Consider the following 8,115-nt stretch of genomic DNA (forward strand, 5'->3'; position numbering starts at 1 on the left):
CATTAGGTATCATATCATAAACAACACGTCATTAGGTATCATATCATAAACAACATGTCATTAGGTATCATATCATAAACAACACGTCATTAGGTATATCATAAACAACACGTCATTAGGTTATCATAAACAACACGTCATTAGGGTATCATATCATAAACAACACATCATTAGGTATCATATCATAAACAACATGTCATTAGGTATCATATCATAAACAACATGTCATTAGGTATCATATCATAAACAACACGTCATTAGGTATCATATCATAAACAACATGTCATTAGGGTATATATCATAAACAACACGTCATTAGGTATCATATCATAAACAACATGTCATTAGGTATCATATCATAAACAACATGTCATTAGGTATCATATCATAAACAACATGTCATTAGGTATCATATCATAAACAACACGTCATTAGGTATCATAAACAACATGTCATTAGGTATTATCATAAACAACATGTCATTAGGTATCATATCATAAACAACACGTCATTAGGTATCATATCATAAACAACACGTCATTAGGTATCATATCATAAACAACACGTCATTAGGTATCATATCATAAACAACATGTCATTAGGTATCATATCATAAACAACACGTCATTAGGTATCATATCATAAACAACACGTCATTAGGTATCATATCATAAACAACATGTCATTAGGTATCATATCATAAACAACACGTCATTAGGTATCATATCATAAACAACATGTCATTAGGTATCATATCATAAACAACACGTCATTAGGTATCATATCATAAACAACACGTCATTAGGTATCATATCATAAACAACACGTCATTAGGTATCATATCATAAACAACACGTCATTAGGTATCATAAACAACATGTCATTAGGTATCATATCATAAACAACACGTCATTAGGTATCATATCATAAACAACATGTCATTAGGTATCATATCATAAACAACACGTCATTAGGTATCATAAACAACATGTCATTAGGTATCATATCATAAACAACACGTCATTAGGTATCATAAACAACATGTCATTAGGTATCATATCATAAACAACATGTCATTAGGTATCATATCATAAACAACATGTCATTAGGTATCATATCATAAACAACACGTCATTAGGTATCATATCATAAACAACATGTCATTAGGTATCATATCATAAACAACACGTCATTAGGTATCATATCATAAACAACACGTCATTAGGTATCATATCATAAACAACACGTCATTAGGTATCATATCATAAACAACATGTCATTAGGTATCATATCATAAACAACACGTCATTAGGTATCATATCATAAACAACACGTCATTAGGTATCATATCATAAACAACATGTCATTAGGTATCATATCATAAACAACACGTCATTAGGTATCATATCATAAACAACACGTCATTAGGTATCATATCATAAACAACACGTCATTAGGTATCATATCATAAACAACACGTCATTAGGTATCATATCATAAACAACATGTCATTAGGTATCATATCATAAACAACACGTCATTAGGTATCATATCATAAACAACATGTCATTAGGTATCATATCATAAACAACACGTCATTAGGTATCATATCATAAACAACATGTCATTAGGTATCATATCATAAACAACACGTCATTAGGTATCATATCATAAACAACATGTCATTAGGTATCATATCATAAACAACACGTCATTAGGTATCATATCATAAACAACATGTCATTAGGTATCATATCATAAACAACATGTCATTAGGTATCATATCATAAACAACATGTCATTAGGTATCATATCATAAACAACACGTCATTAGGTATCATATCATAAACAACATGTCATTAGGTATCATATCATAAACAACACGTCATTAGGTATATCATAAACAACATGTCATTAGGTATCATATCATAAACAACACGTCATTAGGTATCAAAACAACATGTCATTAGGTATCATATCATAAACAACACGTCATTAGGTAATATCATAAACAACATGTCATTAGGTATCATATCATAAACAACATGTCATTAGGTATCATATCATAAACAACATGTCATTAGGTATCATATCATAAACAACATGTCATTAGGTATCATATCATAAACAACATGTCATTAGGTATCATATCATAAACAACACGTCATTAGGTATCATAAACAACACGTCATTAGGTATCATATCATAAACAACACGTCATTAGGTATCATAAACAACATGTCATTGGGTATCATATCATAAACAACACGTCATTAGGTATCATATCATAAACAACATGTCATTAGGTATCATATCAACAACATGTCATTAGGTATCATATCATAAACAACATGTCATTAGGTATCATATCATAAACAACACGTCATTAGGTATCATAAACAACATGTCATTAGGTATCATAAACAACATGTCATTGGGTATCATATCATAAACAACACATCATTAGGTATCATATCATAAACAACATGTCATTAGATATCATATCATAAACAACATGTCATTAGGTATCATATCATAAACAACACGTCATTAGGTATCATATCATAAACAACATGTCATTAGGTATCATATCATAAACAACACGTCATTAGGTATCATATCATAAACAACACGTCATTAGGTATCATATCATAAACAACATGTCATTAGGTATCATATCAACAACATGTCATTAGGTATCATATCATAAACAACATGTCATTAGGTATCATATCATAAACAACACGTCATTAGGGTACATCATAAACAACATGTCATTAGGTATCATAAAACAACATGTCATTAGGTATCATATCATAAACAACATGTCATTAGGTATCATATCATAAACAACATGTCATTAGGTATCATATCATAAACAACACGTCATTAGGTATCATATAAACAACACGTCATTAGGTATCATATCATAAACAACACGTCATTAGGTATCATATCATAAACAACAGGTCATTAGGATTATCATAAACAACATGTCATTAGGTATCATATCATAAACAACATGTCATTAGGTATCATATCATAAACAACACGTCATTAGGTATCATATAAACAACACGTCATTGGGTATCATATCATAAACAACACGTCATTAGGTATCATAAACAACACGTCATTAGGTATCATATCATAAACAACATGTCATTAGGTATCATATCATAAACAACACGTCATTAGGTATCATATCATAAACAACATGTCATTAGGTATCATATCATAAACAACATGTCATTAGGTATCATATCATAAACAACACGTCATTAGATATCATATCATAAACAACACGTCATTAGGTATCATATCATAAACAACACGTCATTAGGTATCATATCATAAACAACATGTCATTAGGTATCATATCATAAACAACACGTCATTAGGTATCATATCATAAACAACACGTCATTAGGTATCATAAACAACATGTCATTAGGTATCATATCATAAACAACACGTCATTAGGTATCATATCATAAACAACACGTCATTAGGTATCATATCATAAACAACACGTCATTAGGTATCATATCATAAACAACACGTCATTAGGTATCATATCATAAACATGTCATTAGGTATCATATCATAAACAACATGTCATTAGGTATCATATCATAAACAACATGTCATTAGGTATCATATCATAAACAACACGTCATTAGGTATCATATCATAAACAACACGTCATTAGGTATCATATCATAAACAACATGTCATTAGGTATATCATAAACAACATGTCATTAGGTATCATATCATAAACAACACGTCATTAGGTATCATATCATAAACAACACGTCATTAGGTATCATATCATAAACAACATGTCATTAGGTATCATATCATAAACAACATGTCATTAGGTATCATATCATAAACAACATGTCATTAGGTATCATAAACAACATGTCATTAGGTATCATATCATAAACAACACGTCATTAGGTATCATATCATAAACAACACGTCATTAGGTATCATATCATAAACAACACGTCATTAGGTATCATATCATAAACAACACGTCATTAGGTATCATATCATAAACAACATGTCATTAGGTATCATATCATAAACAACATGTCATTAGGTATCATATCATAAACAACATGTCATTAGGTATCATATCATAAACAACATGTCATTAGGTATCATATCATAAACAACACGTCATTAGGTATCATATCATAAACAACATGTCATTAGGTATCATATCATAAACAACATGTCATTAGGTATCATATTATAAACAACACGTCATTAGGTATCATATCATAAACAACATGTCATTAGGTACTATCATAAACAACACGTCATTAGGTATCATATCATAAACAACACGTCATTAGGTATCATATCATAAACAACACGTCATTAGGTATCATATCATAAACAACATGTCATTAGGTATCATATCATAAACAACACGTAATTAGGTATCATATCAACAACATGTCATTAGGTATCATATCATAAACAACATGTCATTAGGTATCATATCATAAACAACACGTCATTAGGTATCATATCATAAACAACATGTCATTAGGTATCATATCATAAACAACACGTCATTAGGTATCATATCATAAACAACACGTCATTAGGTATCATATCATAAACAACATGTCATTAGGTATCATATCATAAACAACACGTCATTAGGTATCATATCATAAACAACACGTCATTAGGTATCATAAACAACATGTCATTAGGTATCATATCATAAACAACATGTCATTAGGTATCATATCATAAACAACACGTCATTAGGTATCATATCATAAACAACACGTCATTAGGTATCATATCATAAACAACACGTCATTAGGTATCATATCAACAACATGTCATTAGGTATCATATCATAAACAACATGTCATTAGGTATCATAAACAACATGTCATTAGGTATCATATTAAAAACAACATGTCATTAGGTATCATATCATAAACAACATGTCATTAGGTATCATATCATAAACAACATGTCATTAGGTATCATATCATAAACAACACGTCATTAGGTATCATATCATAAACAACATGTCATTAGGTATCATATCATAAACAACACGTCATTAGGTATCATATCATAAACAACATGTCATTAGGTATCATATCATAAACAACATGTCATTAGGTATCATATCATAAACAACATGTCATTAGGTATCATATTATAAACAATACATCATTAGGTATCATATTATAAACAACACGTCATTAGATATCATATCATAAACAACACGTCATTAGGTATCATATCATAAACAACATGTCATTAGGTATCATATCATAAACAACAGGTCATTAGGTATCATATCAACAACATGTCATTAGGTATCATATCATAAACAACACGTCATTAGGTATCATATCATAAACAACACGTCATTAGGTATCATATCATAAACAACACGTCATTAGGTATCATATCAACAATACATCATTAGGTATCATATCATAAACAACACGTCATTAGGTATCATATCATAAACAACATGTCATTAGGTATCATATCATAAACAACATGTCATTAGGTATCATATCATAAACAACACGTCATTAGGTATCATATCATAAACAACATGTCATTAGGTATCATATCATAAACAACACGTCATTAGGTATCATATCATAAACAACATGTCATTAGGTATCATATCATAAACAACACGTCATTAGGTATCATATCATAAACAACATGTCATTAGGTATCATATCATAAACAACACGTCATTAGGTATCATATCATAAACAACATGTCATTAGGTATCATATCATAAACAACATGTCATTAGGTATCATATCATAAACAACACGTCATTAGGTATCATATCATAAACAACACGTCATTAGGTATCATATCATAAACAACACGTCATTAGGTATCATATCATAAACAACACGTCATTAGATATCATATCATAAACAACACGTCATTAGGTATCATATCATAAACAACATGTCATTAGGTATCATATCATAAACAACACGTCATTAGGTATCATATCATAAACAACACGTCATTAGGTATCATATCATAAACAACATGTCATTAGGTATCATATCATAAACAACATGTCATTAGGTATATCATAAACAACACGTCATTAGGTATCATATCATAAACAACACGTCATTAGGTATCATATCATAAACAACATGTCATTAGGTAATATCATAAACAACATGTCATTAGGTAACATATCATAAACAACACGTCATTAGGTATCATATCATAAACAACATGTCATTAGGTATCATATCATAAACAACATGTCATTAGGTATCATATCATAAACAACACGTCATTAGGTATCATATCATAAACAACATGTCATTAGGTATCATATCATAAACAACACGTCATTAGGTATCATATCATAAACAACACGTCATTAGGTATCATATCATAAACAACATGTCATTAGGTATCATATCATAAACAACACGTCATTAGGTATCATATCATAAACAACATGTCATTAGGTATCATATCATAAACAACATGTCATTAGGTATCATATCATAAACAACATGTCATTAGGTATCATATCATAAACAACACGTCATTAGGTATCATATCATAAACAACATGTCATTGGGTATCATAAACAACACGTCATTAGGTATCATATCATAAACAACACGTCATTAGGTATCATATCATAAACAACATGTCATTAGGTATCATATCATAAACAACATGTCATTAGGTATCATATCATAAACAACACGTCATTAGGTATCATATCATAAACAACACGTCATTAGGTATCATATCATAAACAACACGTCATTAGGTATCATATCATAAACAACATGTCATTAGGTATCATAAACAACACGTCATTAGGTATCATATCATAAACAACACGTTATTAGGTATCATATCAACAACATGTCATTAGGTATCATATCATAAACAACACGTCATTAGGTATCATATCATAAACAACATGTCATTAGGTATCATATCATAAACAACATGTCATTAGGTATCATATCATAAACAACATGTACTTAGGTATCATATCATAAACAACACGTCATTAGGTATCATATAAACAACACGTCATTGGGTATCATATCATAAACAACACGTCATTAGGTATCATAAACAACACGTCATTAGGTATATCATAAACAACATGTCATTAGGTATCATATCATAAACAACACGTCATTAGGTATCATATCATAAACAACACGTCATTAGGTAATATCATAAACAACATGTCATTAGGTATCATATCATAAACAACATGTCATTAGGTATCATATCATAAACAACACGTCATTAGGTATCATATCATAAACAACACGTCATTAGGTATCATATCATAAACAACATGTCATTAGGTATCATATCAAAACAACATGTCATTAGGTATCATATCATAAACAACATGTCATTAGGTAATATCATAAACAACACGTCATTAGGTATCATATCATAAACAACATGTCATTAGGTATCATATCATAAACAACATGTCATTAGGTATCATATCATAAACAACATGTCATTAGGTATCATATCATAAACAACACGTCATTAGGTATCATATCATAAACAACACGTCATTAGGTATCATATCATAAACAACACGTCATTAGGTATCATATCATAAACAACACGTCATTAGGTATCATATCATAAACAACATGTCATTAGGTATCATATCATAAACAACACGTCATTAGGTATCATATCATAAACAACACGTCATTAGGTATCATATCATAAACAACACGTCATTAGGTATCATATCATAAACAACACGTCATTAGGTATCATATCATAAACAACATGTCATTAGGTATCATATCATAAACAACACGTCATTAGGTATCATATCAAAACAACATGTCATTAGGTATCATATCATAAACAACACGTCATTAGGTATCATATCATAAACAACACGTCATTAGGTATCATATCATAAACAACACGTCATTAGGTATCATATCATAAACAATACGTCATTAGGTATCATATCATAAACAACACGTCATTAGGTATCATATCATAAACAACACGTCATTAGGTATCATATCATAAACAACACGTCATTAGGTAT

The sequence above is a fragment of the Coregonus clupeaformis genome, unplaced genomic scaffold, assembly GCF_020615455.1.
Source record: "Coregonus clupeaformis isolate EN_2021a unplaced genomic scaffold, ASM2061545v1 scaf0038, whole genome shotgun sequence".
Taxonomy (NCBI): Eukaryota; Metazoa; Chordata; class Actinopteri; order Salmoniformes; family Salmonidae; genus Coregonus; species Coregonus clupeaformis.